Here is a 15588-nt window from a genome sequence, read left to right on the forward strand (position 1 = left end):
ATGGAAAAACATGAAGCAATTTATATACTTAAAGTTTGGCGTTTTTTTGAATATAAACCATATATTTGAAACTAGTGTTGGGGGAGCCATAATGAATAGAGCAAGCTGAGCTCTCCCAACATTCTCCTCCAAACAACTTTAAAATAACACCTGAAATCAAATGTTTAGTGGCAAAGCAAAAAAAAAATTAAGGTAAGAAATTCTTCCACCCCAAGACAAAATAAGAAATCAGGAAAAAAGAAATTTGAGACATGAGTGAAAATGCTGACTTGGATCCCACATTGATGAAATACCACTAAGTTGTGAAGGTATAAGCAGCAGGAGTTCAAGAGTTCTCAAGACAGATAGGGTAAGAAAACCTTATAACCAGTCAAGAAGACATTAGAGGATACTCCCAGATGCAGAACAAGATCCTGTTTGATGACTCCACTTCCTATACTCATTTCTGGGTCATAATTTAAAGGTAGAGAGGAACATTTTCAGTCAAGAAAGAGTAAAAGCCTGGAGAGATTGAATTACTTCCAGCCCCAAGTCATCAGGCACCCTGAAGAACAGCATCATATTCTGTTGCAAGTGAGGGGGGACCAGGGGAGCCACATGAATTTCAATTCCAAAGGATTAATGCCCTTCCTTGTTAAGGACATGAGTGCAGATAAAGACAACAGTGACCACAACTCTCCCAAGATCACACCATCTTGAAGGCATCAAAAACCATATAAACAGAAATAGTTTGAAAACAACAGTGAACAAAACCATAAAACTTGAAACAGAGAACGCTTCCCCCACTCCCATTCCAGGAAAAGTGTTGAACGTTAACACAAAATTTCAAATCAAGAAATATGGTGAGGAAATGAGGAAATGGCAAAAATAACTTAACCATAAAAATGTTCTATGCTGACAAAAAAGATTAAGATAAACTCAGAAACAGACAACGAAGTCAATATAGACTCAAGAAAAGCCTCAAAGGAAAATATGAATTGAATGCAAGTTTGATAAAAAATCCTTAGAAGAATTAAAAATAATTCTAAAAATTAAATAAGGGTGGTAGAGGAAAAAATAGATAAAGAAATGAAAGCAAAGCAAGAAAATATTTTTAAAAATTACAATTAACAGCTTGGTAAATGAGGCACAAAAACCATTTTTAAAAAGTTACACCTTGAAAATAGAATTGACCAAGTAGAAAAAAAGAGATACATTAGGTCTCTGAAGAAAATAAAAAAAGGAAACTAGTTCTTGCTAAAAGGAACCATAGGCAATGAAGCAATATCAATATTAAACATATATGCACAAAGTGTATATATAGCATCCAGATTCTTAAAGGACAAGTTAAATGAGTTACAGAAAGAAACATACAGCAAAACTATACTAGTAGGGACCTCAGCTCTCTCCTGTTAGAACTCAGTAAATCCAACCAAAAACAAGTAAGAAAGAAATTAAGGAAATATGTAGAATATTGGAAAAATTAGACAGGACAGATCTTTGGGGAAAACTGAATGGGGACAAAAAAAGAGTGTACATTTTCTCAGCAGCACAGGGCACCTACATAAAAATTGACTATGTAATAGGGCCTAAAACCCTCAAAATCAAATGTAAAAAGGAAGAAAATGATAAATTTATTTTTTCATATAATAATACAATAAAAACTACATTCAACAAAAGTTGGTGGTAAGATAGATTAAAAATTAGTTTGGAAGTAGGGGCAGCTAGGTGGTGCAGTGAGTAGAACACCTGCCCTGGAGTCAGGAGGACTTGAGTTCAAATTTGGCCTCTGACATATGACACACTTACTAGCTGGGTGACCTTGGCAAGTCATTTAACCACAGTTTCCTGTCTTCCCCCCTCCAAAAAAAAAAGAAGAAAAAAGAAAATAATCTAATCCTAAAGAATAAGTGACTTCAAGAACAAATCATAGAAAAAATCAAAATTTTATTAAAGAGAATGCACACAATGAGACAACATACCAAAATTTATGGGATGCATCAAAAATATTATTTAGGTACAAATTTATTTCTTTAAATTCTTGCATCAACAAAATGGAAAAAGAGCAGATCAATGAAATTGGCATGCAACTAAAAATATACCTAGAAAAAGAACAAATTAATAGTCACTAATTGAACACCAAATTGGAAATCCTGAGAATCAAAGGTGAGATTACTAAGATTGGGAAAAAAAAAAAAAAAAAACGATTGAGCTAAAAATGAAACTAGGAGCTGGTTTCATGATAAAACCAATAAGGTAGACAAGCCATTGGTTAATTTGATTTAGAAAAAAAAAAGCAAAAAGAAAACCAAATATCCAGTATTAAAAATGAAAAGGGTGAAATAAATTACAGGAATCACTAGGAAATATTTTGCCCAATTATATTCAATAAAACTGACAATTTCAGTGAAAAGGATGAATCTTTACAAATATAAATTACCTAAATTAACAGATGAGGTAATAGAATATCCAAATTACCCAATATTAGAAAAAGAAATTGAACAAGCCATGAATGAACTCCCTAGGAAAAAATCCCCAGGGCCAGATGGATGCACGAGTGAATTCTATCAAACATTTAAAGGACAGATAATACCAATACTATATGAACTATTTGGGAAAATAGGCAAAGGCATCCTACCAAACTCTTTTTATGACACAAATATGGTGCTGATACATAAATCAGGGAGAGCTGAAACAGAGAAATAATATTATGGACCAACTTCTTTAGTGAATATTCATGTAAAAAAATTAAGCAAAATAACAGCAATATATCACAAGTATTATACTCTATGAGTAGGGTGAATTTATACTAGGAATGCAGGGCTGGTTCAATATTATGAGAACTATCAGCATACTTAACAATATGAGTAACTAAATTAACAGAAATCATATGATTATCTTAATAGATGCAGAAAAAAGCTTTTGATGAAATACATTACCTGTACCTATGACAAACACTCCATAACATAAGAATAAAGAGAGTGTTTCTTAAAATATTAATCAGCATCTACCAAAAACCATCAGCCAGCATTATCTTTAATGAGGATAAGCTAGAAACCTTCTCAATAAGATCATGGGTGAAGCAAGGATGCCCATTATTACCACTATTATTCAACATAGTTTTAGAAACATTGACTATGGGAATAAAAGCGGGAAAAATTAGAATTGTGCAAGTGGAAACTATTGAATTTATGAAACTGCCCTGATTAAAGGAAAGGGAAAAATAAAAATAAAAGGAATCTACAGATCATCACCTGAAAAAAATACCTGAAATATTGTATTCAAATTCCAGAGACCCCTACTGAAACAGAAAATACTTCAAGTAACAAAAAGAAACAATTCAAATGCCTTGAAGCCACATCCAGCATCCCACAAGATTTTGCAAGTACTACATTAAAGAAGAGGGTAGCTTGGAGTATGATATTCTGGAAGGCAAATGAGCCAGGGTCACAAACAAGAATACTCTACCTGGCAAAACTGAATATAAACTTTCAAGGGGAAAAATGTGAATTTTGTGAAAACAACTTTCAAGCACTCCTGCTGGAAAAAAAATAGCTGAATAGAAAATCTGACTTCCAAATACAAGATTCAGGATAAGCATAAAATGATGAACATGAAAGTGCAATTAGAAAGGACTCAATAAGTTTAAACTGTTTACCTTTCTACATAGAATGATAATGCATGAATTTTAAAAGAACTTTACCATTATTGGGGCAATTAGAGGTATGCTATTTAAAAAGAGGGTCCTGAGGTGAGTCAGTTTTGTTAGAATGATATGAAAAAAAATGGACAGGCAGGAAACAGGGAGATGGGCGAAATGAGAGAAGTAGGGAAAATTATCTTGCATTAAAGAGCAGTACAAGGCAGAGCTTTTACAACAGAGGGGAAAATAGTGATTAGTGCTTAGACCTCACTCACATCTAAATTCATTCAAAGGAGGAAAAAAAGTATCTACTTACTCAATTGGGAATAGAAATCTCTCTTACCCAATATGGAAGTAAGAGGAGAAGGGAATAAGAGAAAGAGGATGGGGGTGAGAAAATGATGGGCAGATAAAAGAAGGGAGTGGCCATAAATAACACAGACCTTATAGCAGGGATACTGTCAGAAAAAGAAAGAATGAAAAATAAATGATAGAAAATATGGAGGGAAATGTACAGTTAGTAATCATGATCATAAATAGGAAGAACTCACACATAAAAATTCATTAGAAACCAGAATGAAATCATGTGTTATTTACAAGAAACACTATTGAGGGCATAGCCAAGATAGAGGATAAAAGCAGGGACTTGCTTGAATTCTCCCCCACACCCCTCAAAATGCCTGTAAAAATGACTCTAAACAAATTGCAGAGCTACAGAACCCACAAAATGACAGAATGAAACAAATTTCCATTCCAAGACAACCTGGAAGGTCCATAGGAAAGTTCTATCACAATGGGCTGGGAGTATAGCACAGTCCAGTGCAGGCATCTCCAGCACAGATGGGGCAGGATCAGGCCTCAGGTGACTTAATCACGGGTAGATGTGGCATTTTCCAAACTTCTTAGTCAACAAATGCCAAAAATAACACAGAAGTTCAGGGGAAAAACTCTGTTGGACCTGGTTGAGAGCAGAACAGGTCTGGCCCCAGCCTCAAGGCAGCAGAGGTGGCAGTGGCAGCAGCAGCAGCTGCTGCTGCTTCCAGAGTTCTGGGCTCAAAGATGGTGGGGGGAATAAGTGGCTGATCAGAGCAGAATTACAGGTATTTCTTTGCTGGCACTGAGGTAGGATTCTCCTGTTTTGCCCTGCTTGGATCTGGGGGTGAGGAGGAGTGCTGGCCTGGCAGAGCTTGTGGCAGCTATGGAGAGGGAATCTTCTTGACAGTTCCAAGGCAGAAAAGAGTGCTTGAGGTCACTCACAGGCCACAGCATAGGCCAGGAGAAGAGTAAACACCTCTACTTGCATCATACTACCATAGAAGATCTGAAAATTTAGAGGTGCCTAAAAGTATCTTTGAAAACAGCTGCACAAAACTACTAAAGATTGGGACAGAACACTCTCTACTCTGGAAACTGAGTCCTACCTTGAAAAAGAGCTCAAAAGTCAAGTAATCAGTTAGGAAAATGAGCAAATAGTTTAAAAAACACAACGTAGAATCTTACTTTGGTGACAAAGGAGATCAAAACATGCAACCAGAAGAAGAGGACAAAGTTAAAGCTCCTATATCCAAAGCCTCCAAGAAAAAATATGAATTGGTCACAGGCCATGGAGCAGCTCAAAAAGGATTTGGAAAAGCAAGTAAGAGAAGTAGAGGAAAAATTGGGAAGAAGAATATGAGTGATACAAGAAAATCAATGACTTGCTAAAGCAGACCCCCAAATACTGAAGAAAATAACACCTCAGTATTAATCCAAATGGCAAAAGATGTCCAAAAAACCAAGGAGGAGAAGAATGCCTTAAAAACAGAATTAGACAAATGGAAAAGGAGGTCCAAAGTTTCACTGAAGAAAATAATTCTTTAAAAATTAGGATGGAGCTCTTTCCCTTCTCTCAAGATGTCAGACACAAAGCCCCCAAAGGAACCAAAGGAAAAGAAGAACAAAAAGAAAGATGTGGCTGAAAAAGTGGTGAAAAAGCCTTGAAAGCATTGCAGTCGGAACCCAGTCCTGGCCCGAGGGATTGGTAAATACTCCAGGTCTGCAATGTATTCTTGGAGAGCCATGTACAAGTGCAAATATGCTTCACCAAAAACCCGGATTGAAAAGAAAAAGAAAGAGAAGGTGCTGCTACTATCTCAAAGCCAGTTGGTGGTGATAAGAATAGAGGAACCCGTGTGATAAAGATTCGCAAAATGCCTCAGTATTACCCTATTGAGGATGTGCCTAGAAAGCTGCTAAGTCATGGCAAAAAGCCCTTTAGCCAGCACGTGAGGAGACTTCAAGCTAGCATCAAGCCAGGCACTGTTCTGATCATGCTTACTGGCTGCCACAGGGGCAGGCGAGTGGTTTTCCTGAAGCAGCTAGCTAGTGGCTTGCTACTGGTGACTGGACCTCTGACCATCAACCGTGTTCCTCTGAGAAGGACCCATCAGAAATTTGTCATTGCCACCTCTACCAGGGTTAACCTTTCAGGTGTAAAAATTCCAAATCATCTTACTGATGTTTACTTCAAGAAGAAGAGCCTCCGTAAACCTAGACATCAAGAAGCAGAGATTTTTGACACAGAAAAAAAGAAATATGAGATTACAGAGCAGCGCAAGGCTGATCAGAAAACAGTGGACTCTCAGATCCTGCCCCAAATCAAGAAAATTCCTCAGCTCTGTGGCTACCTGCCAGGAATTCAAGTATTCTTGATGAAAAGAACAGAGCTGAATAGAAAATTTTAGTTTCAAATATGAGAATGAAGAGAGGCATGAAATGGTAAACAGAGATATCATAAGGGACTTATTAAATCTGCACTGTTTACATTCCTACATGGAAAGATGATATTTGTAACTCATGAGATCTTTCTCAATATTAGGGTAGTTGAAGGGAATATACATACATGCATACATATACACACATATGTATACACATATGTATGTATATATGTATGTATATATACATATACATAAATACACACATATGTATATATAAATGTATATATACATGCACACATACATATATGTAAATGTATATGTATACATATATGTATATATGCTCATATACACATATACATACATACACACACACATATATATGTGTGTGTGTGTGTGTGTGTGTGTGTGTGTGTATATATATATATATATATATATATAGAGAGAGAGAGAGAGAGAGAGAGAGAGAGAGAGAGAGAGAGAGAGAGAGAGAGAGAGACATAGAGAGAGAGAGGCCATAGCGTGAGTTGAATATGAAGGGATGATATCTAAAAAATAAAATTAAGAGGTGAGTGAGGAATATATTGGGAGAAGTAGGAAAGGAGAGATAGAATGGGGTAAATTATCTGACATACAAAAAGGCAAGAAAAAGCTGTTACAATTGAGGGGAAGAGGGAGGAGGTGAAAGGGAATGAATGAACCTTATTCCCATCAGATTTGGCTTAAGTAGGGAATAAAGTACACACTCAATTGGATATCTTACCCTACCAGAAAGTGTAGGGGAAGGGGGTGGGAGGGGGTATGGTAGAAACAAGGACAGATTTGGGGAGGGGATAGTCACAAGCAAACATTTTTGAGAAGGGACAGGGTCAATGGAGAAAATAGAATAAATGGGGAGTGGGATAGGATGGAGGGTAATATAGTTAGTCTTTCATAACATGACTATTATGGAAGTGCTTTGCATAAATTCACATGTATAACCTATATTGAATTACTTGCCTTCTCAGTGAGGGTGGGTGGGGTTGGAAGAAGGGAGAGAATTTGGAACTCAAAGTTTTAAAAGCAAATGTTAAAATTGTTTTTAAATGCAACTGGGATATAAGATATACAAGCAGTGGGGTTGTATGTTTTTAAGGCATTCTTCTCCTGCTTGTTTTTTGGACCACTTTTGCCATTTGGATTAATCTATTTTCAGGTGTTATTTTCTTCAGTACTTTGAACTGTTCTGTGGCCTGTGACCAATTCATATTTTCCTTGGAGGCTTTGGATATAGGAGCTTTAACTTGGTCATCTTCTGCTTGCATGTTTTGATCTTCCTTGTCACCGAAGTAAGCTTCTATATTCTATATTTTTACAATTTGCTCATTTCCCTAGCTAATTACTTGACTTTTGAGCTCTTTGTCAAGGTAGGACATAGATAGATAGATAGATAGATAGATAGATAGATAAATGAATGAATGGATGGATGGATGGATGGATGATTTAATAAATAGACAAATAAATGGATAGATAAACAAATAAATGACTGAATAGATAGACAGACAGATAGATAGATAGATAGATGAATAGATCAAGAAAGAAAGAAAGAAAGAAAGAAAGAAAGGAACGAAGGAAGGAAGAAAGAAAAGAAGGAAAGAAATGAATGAAGAAATAAATTCAATTAAGGGGTGCGAGAGGAATATATTAGGAGAACATGAAAGGGAGAGATTGAATGGGGTAAATTATCTCACATAAAATGGCAAGAAAAAGCAGCTCTTTTGGAACAGAAGAGGGGGCAGGTGAAAGGGAATGAGGGAATTTTGCTCTCATTGGATTTCACTTAAGGAGGGAATAACATACATACTCAATTGGGTATCTTACCCCACTGCAAAGTAGGGGCGGAAGGGGATAAGAGACGGAGGATGATAGAAGGGAGGGCAGATTGGGGGAGGAGGTAATCAAAAGCAAACACTTTTGAAAAGGGACAGGGTCAAGGGATAAAAATTTTTAAAGGGGGACAAGATAGGAGGGAGAAAAATATAGTTAGCCTTTCACACCATGACAGTTATGGAAGTGTTTTGCATAATGATACATGTGTGGCCTATGTTGAATTGCTTGCCCTCTCAAGGAGGGTGTGTGAGGAGGGAAGAAGGGAGAAAATTTGTAACTCAAAATTCTAAAAAATATGTGCTCAAAAAAAAGTTGTTTTTGCATGCAACTGGGAAATAAGATGCACAGGTGATGGGGTATAGAAATCTATCTTTTCATACAGGAAAGTAAGGGGTAAGGAGATGGGGTGGAGTGGGGTGACAGGAGGGAGACCAGACTGGGGAAAAGGGTCATGAGAATATATGCTATCTTGGGGTTGGGCAAGGGTAGAATTAGGGAGAAAATTTGTAGCTTGAAATCTTGTGGAAATCAGTGTTGAAAATTGAAAATATTAAAGAAAGGAAAAAAAAAACAAAAAAACAATCTCAGTTTAATTAAACATACATATATCATTCGCTTAATTTATTGGGAATAGATCAGCCTACTGAACTTCAGGGCAAATATAAACAGAAATTACAAGCATAAACAGAGCAAATAACATCAACTATTCTATTTATAACAATCCATAGTTACCAGTGAGGAGGGACCAAAATCTATCTCTTTGGGTTATCAAAGCTGGGAGGGCTATTTCAACAGCTTACCCAGAATCTTGTCACCCTTTCAATGAGTGTACCCCCAAAAGTGGAACGCTGACTTTCCAACACATATACCCTGTTCAGGTCCCTGAGGGCTTGAGGCTCACCATCCAGGGTGTAGGGAACCAAGGGTGTGGGAAAGCATTGCATCATATACAGATCAATGACTAACTACCACCCCAGTGCTGAAGAGCATTCCAAGGCAACATATGCCACTTTACCAGCCCCATTCAAACAAAGACCAGACTCGTTAAAGGTACTTGATAGCAAAACATCCTGTTCTGATTACTATTACAATGAATTATAGTAGGAAATTAACAGTTAAATCATACTGTGGGAGTGGGGTCAACCTTCCCCTTTCAAAGCTAGATAAATTTAACCATAAAATAAAGAAAAAGTTCAAGGAAATGAACAGAAGTTTAGAAAAGTTTTGATTAGTAGCTGAAAAATTTTTAATATACTATCATTGACAGAATATTTTTGTAAAATTTGTGCCAAAAAAGAAGCCTACATATAATATTAATACTACTGTTCTCAGGATTGTTACAGATAAAAAAAATTATAATGAATTTTATCGCAAAATATTTTTATTTTAGATGATTTTTAGTATTTTAAAGATTTTTTACATTGTACACAATTATAAAAATTTTTAATTTTATTGGGATAAAATAGATTAAGAATATTATTTGGATAGTGTTATGAAGGTAATGGAGAGGTATGGCTTTTTAAATGTTTGTTTCGAAAAAAGAAACATCTCTAAAGGATGATTTATGGTTCACATAAACAAACAAACAAACAAACAAACAAACAAATAAATGAATAAAATTTTCAAATCCCATAGGGAATTTTGGAAATTAAAACCAGCAGAACACATCCTCCCGGAGATGATTTTAATAATTTGTCATTGTTCATTTTCCATTTGGCTACCTACCTAATAACACATGATCTAAGCCATATTTTCACAGCTTTTTGGAAACAGTCTCCATGGGAAGATAAAACGAAAATATTGTTGAAAACCAGGCAAAAGCATCTAATTACTTTTCCCTGTCTTTCTACTTCTTTCATTTTCTTACAGGATACATATAGGCACATTTTAAAGTTAAATTGACTTTGCAGATTTCTTGGCAATGATATTTCAGTGCTTTACCATTTCCTTCTCCAGCTCATTTTGCAGATGAGAAACTGAGGCAAACAGATTTAAGTGACTTGGCCAGGGTCACACAGCTAGAAAGCCTGATTTGAAGCCAAGAAGTTGTTTGCCTGATTTCAAGCCCAAAACTCTATCTCCTGTCCTACCTAGCTGCCCCTATAGGTATGTACTAAATGCTTTGAAACTCGGTTTTATTTGCTTTGCTCTTTTCTATGTTAGGTGATTTCAAATGGAGTGTTTTGTAACATTCTAGTATTTTATTTGGTTTTAAAGAATAGCTAACTAGTCTATAATTAATATAGTTATCCCATTTTTCCATTTTTCCAAGATAGAAACTAAATTAATCTTATTTCAAACTAGGGGTTTCCTTTGAATTTCCTAAAATCTCAAAAGAAATAGCATCTTTTTTGCATTATTGTCTGCTTATTCTTTAAGTCCTTAGGGATACTTGTCATCAATGCCTCTTCATCTGAATAGGTAACATTCATGGAAATAATATTTCAAAAGTTATTTTCTTTATTCTGGTATTGCCCCCTCCCCACTTTACCCATAGCTATTAATAACCTGTAGCTAATAATAGCAAATCACAGTTAATTTTTTAAATAAAGCTTCTTTTTATTCACAGTAATATGTAATCAGCTTCTCTTTCTTTTCCTTCAAATTAGCTACACTTTCCTTGGACATTTTATTTTGCTTTACGTCAATGAAAATTATTTTCCTATTATTTTCTTTGTTTTCTCAACCTATATGTTTCTTCTTTCTGTACTTTTGTTTCTCTTGTCTTATGTAATTTTGCTATCAACCTAAGTACTTAACCAGAAACTACACTCTTCAATTTTTCCAATCTTCTTTTGATTGATAATTGTAATGGGCTTTTCTCAATTCCCATCCTTCCTGATCTTTCTGAATCACTTGACCACAGTCTCTTCCTGTAGAATTGTTTTCTGTGTATTAACTTGACATTGCTCCCTCCAGCTTTACTCCTACTTCTTCGATGACTCCTCATCTTTTATTTTTCATTTATACATCAGTGAAACTTATATCTAGTTCCTCCACTCAGATAATCACCCAACTATTTCAGGCCCAAATTCTTACTACCTTTTACATGGACTACTGAAACGCAGTTTTTGGAGGAAGGAAAGCATGGCAATTGGGGTTAAGTGACTCACCCGAGGTCACATAGCTGGTAAGTGTGTCATGTGTCTGAGGCTGGGTTTGAACTCATGTCCCTCTGACTCCAGGGCCTGTGCTCTACTTGCTGCGCCACCTAGCTGCCCAAAATGCTTTCTTAACTGATTTCCTTCCCTCATTTTCTGATCTCCAACCCATTCTCCATATTGTTGCCAAATTTACTTTCTTAAAACACAGATCACATTATATTCTCCCCTACTCAATAGCCACCAATGTTTTCCTATTTAATAGACATTGCATTATATATGAACTATTTTGAATGCCATTGAGTCAGCTACATCCTACTTTTCCAATTTTACTACTATGTTACTCTCATCCACACATGGTAGCATATAAGCAGACCGATTTATTTACTCTTCCTTACAAAAGTTGCTCCATTTTCTACCTACAATGCCTTTGCATTAGCTGTTCTTAATGGAAGAATGCCCTCCCTCCTCAACTTCACATCATAGAATCCTTAGGAAACTTCAAGGCAAAGCTCAAGTGTCACAACCTCTATGAATATTAGGAATTCATTAATCAATGGAATAAACAATATATATTCAATAACTACTATGTACCAGTCACTGTACTAGACACGGAAGAATCAAAAGAAAAAACTGAGATAGCCATTTTGCCTTCAAGTATCTTAAGTTCTGTTAAAAGAGACAACACAGATACAGAAACACACACATGCACACACAAACACACAGAAACACAAACACTCTTGGGCCACTAAATCTCATAAATTACTTTGGATTTGCATTTGTATCCTGAGAGTCTAACACAGTTCACTGTATTTCAGGTTGCTCTGAAATCAAAACTCTTATTCATAGGAATAGGTTGCACATCTTATCTTTAGTTTGTGTTCCTCATTAATTATAGGATTGTATGATCATATATTTAGAGTTGGAGGGGACCACAATGGTCATCTGGTACAACCCTCTCACTTTTCAGATGATGTGATGAGACCCAGGAAGATTAAGTAATTTGCCCAAACTCATATACTTGGTGTCGCAGATGGATTGTAAAGGCATGTACTCTGCCTGGAGAGCCAACACTTCCCCATGCATTTCAGCATTTGATGGGGATGTACTTATTGAGTGTTTTTGAATTGATACTTTTTAAAATGCAATTTTTCCTATTAATTGAAATATAATTTCACAATTGAAGTAATTTTCTCTCCCTTTATTAGTAAGTATAATAAGAAACACAAATATAGCTTTGTTTTTAGCCTCATTTTAGATTAATTTCGCTGTGCTTTCAGTCACTCATTTTGTATCCAATTTTTTGCTATTTGGTCTAGGGAAATGCAAAACAATCAAGTAAAGTATTAGAGGATTTGAAGTATTCTAATCTTGTCTCTTTCCTATAAGAGGCAGCGTGGTGTGATAGATAGAATTAACACCAGACTCAGAATAAGGAGACCTGGCTTTTAGTCCTAATTCTGGCTTTAGTTACCTATAAGATTTTTGACATATAATTATGTGTTTATTCATCTCAGTTTTCTCTTCACATATTTACAGGTTTGAACTAGATGACCTGTGGGTTTCATTTCAGTTCTAACATTTCAGTGCCTAGATCCTAGGTGCACTTACCACATATGTCACCTAGGATATGCCATTTTTATTTTCTAGGTTTCTATCTTTTAGCCTTTAAAATGAAAAAAAAAAAGCTCTAAGGTCCATTCCATGTGTAAAATTTGTATAGAGCTAAAATTAAAATAAATGTTATTGCTTTGACTACTTCACAGCAATTTTGTGAAGATTGCATGAAAAAGGTACATGAGGAGGGGATTCTAGGAAGATGGCAAAGGAGGTCAGAAAATTCCAAGATCTCAAGATTTTCTCCCACACTAGAGTTATAATAGCACCTTAGGAAGAACAAAGTGTGGGTGGAGACAAAGAAGAACAGGGGCACAACTGGGATATTCTGGGACAATTTGAGAATATTCCAAGAAAAAGCCCAGGAGGTTTGGTTCCTGGGAAGATTAAACACCTCCAGGCTAGGTTCCTTTTTAACCATAAGAAGAAAGCCTCTTAAACAACTAGAAGCAAGCCCTGGGGTTAGTTGCTTAGAGAGGCTGCCTTGGGCTCAGCCACAGTAACATTTCACCCCAGAATAGTGAGAGCAGTTGGGCATTTGAGTCCAGGAAGATTGAAGGAACCTCTGCTGATGAGGAATGCTAGACCCAACTGTGCTGAAAAGAATGGTGGGAGTGAGAAGGAACCAGCATATGGCTGTTGAGTGGAGAAGCTGTGGGGCACAAAGTTCCTGGCTGTGGACACCTATAAGAGGTTGGAGGTTAGAGGTTTGGCTTTGGATCCCGGCTAGAGGGAAGGACTGAAGACCTGGGGCAAGAGGTACAATTTCACATACTCCAGGTGTAGAGGTGATTACAAAAATCAAGTTATTACCCCAAAAAATGCACTGGCAAAGGGGAAAGGATCCAACCATAGAAATCTATTACAGGAATAGAGATGAATGGGGTCCATCTTCAGAGGAGGATATTGAAGTAAAGAAACCCCCAAAGAGTAATGTCAAATGGTCACTTGCCTCCAAAGAATTTGTAGAAGATCTTAAAAAAGACTTTAAAAATCAAATGACAGAGATGGAGGAAAAACTAAAAAAAAATCCAAGAAAAAATAAGGTTATGAAAAGAAAGTCAATCAATTAGAAAAGGAGATCCAGAATCTTAAGGAGGAAAATGACACTTTGAAAATTAGAATTGGGCTTTTGGCTCCCAGCTCGTGGTGGTGAAGGTGCAACTTCTTTCGGTCATCCCGAATCCGGGTTCATCCGACACCAGCAGCCACCCCATAGCGTTCAGTCCAAGCCACCAACTTCATCGCCGCCATGCCACCCAAGTTTGACCCTAATGAAATTAAAGTCGTGTTTTTAAGGTGCACAGGTGGTGAAGTTGGTGCCACATCAGCTCTGGCCCCCAAAATTGGTCCCTTGGGTTTGTGTCCTAAAAAGGTTGGTGATGACATTGCCAAAGCAACTGGTGACTGGAAAGGGCTAAGAATCACAGTGAAACTTACCATTCAGAACAGACAGGCCCAGATTGAGGTTGTGCCTTATGCCTCAGCCTTGATCATCAAAGCCCTAAAGGAACCTCCTCGGGACAGAAAGAAGCAGAAAAATATTAAACACAATGGAAACATCACTTTTGATGAGATTGTCAACATTGCCCGACAGATGAGGCACTGATCTTTGGCAAGAGATCTCTCTGGAACCATTAAAGAGATACTTGGAACAGACCAGTCTGTGGGCTGCAACATTGATGGCAAACACCCTCATGATGTCATTGATGACATCAATAGTGGTGCTGTTGAATGCCCAGCAAGTTAAAAGCTACAAAGGAGACTATTTGCAATAAATTTAACATTTGACAACATAAAAAAAAAGAAAATTAGAATTGGGCAAAGTGAAGCCAGTGACATTAGAAGAGATCAAGAAATAATTAAACAAAACATGAATAACCAAAAAATAAAAGAAAAAGTGAAACATTTTATAAGAAAAACAACAGATTTGGAGAATAGATCAAGAAGACAAAATAGGAAAATGATTGGACTAATTGAAAGTTATGGCAAAAAAAAAGAATATTGATACAATAACACAAGAAATAATTAAAGAAAATTATCCTAAAGCATTAGAACAACTCAGGGAAGTAGAAATAGAAAAAATCCATTGAACACCATTTAAAAGAGATCCTATGAGGAAAACTCATATTAATATCATAGTCAACTACCAAAACCTACAGCCCAAAGACAAAATGTTAAAAGCATCAAGATTAAAATATTTAAATATGATGGCGCCACAACTAAAATTACACAAGATGTAGAATCAGAGATATTAAAGGATCATGGGTCTTAGATCACAATATATCAAAGAGCAAAAGACCTGGGGCTCCAGCCAAAAATATCATGCCCTGCAAATTTAAGTATTATTTTGAATGAAAAAAATGGACATTTGATAAACTCTGAGACTTTCAATACTTTGTCAAAAAAATTCTGAACTTAATAGAATATTTGACATACAAGAACCAAGAGAAATATAAGATACATACCAAAAACTGACTATGAGGGATTCATAAGGACAGACTATTTACCTTTTAAACATACATAATTTATACATAAAAATGTAAATTGCATGATTAAGAGTCTTATGTTTTTATATTTTATTATTTATTTAGTATTTTTAATTTTTAGTATTGATTTCCAGAAGATTTAGAATTAAAAATTTTCTCCCCATTTCTACCCTCAACCCACTCAGAGATGGCATATA

General features: G+C 36.1%; 2 pseudogenes; both read left to right on the forward strand.

Annotated features, from left to right (window-relative positions):
• The first annotated feature begins 3970 nt into the window (after positions 1 to 3970).
• Positions 3971 to 6345, forward strand: LOC118847240 (annotated as a pseudogene).
• Positions 6346 to 14139: 7794 nt separating this feature from the next.
• Positions 14140 to 14692, forward strand: LOC118848496 (annotated as a pseudogene).
• Positions 14693 to 15588: the final 896 nt, after the last annotated feature.

The sequence above is a fragment of the Trichosurus vulpecula genome, chromosome 4 (genome assembly GCF_011100635.1).
Source record: "Trichosurus vulpecula isolate mTriVul1 chromosome 4, mTriVul1.pri, whole genome shotgun sequence".
NCBI classification, from domain to species: Eukaryota; Metazoa; Chordata; class Mammalia; order Diprotodontia; family Phalangeridae; genus Trichosurus; species Trichosurus vulpecula.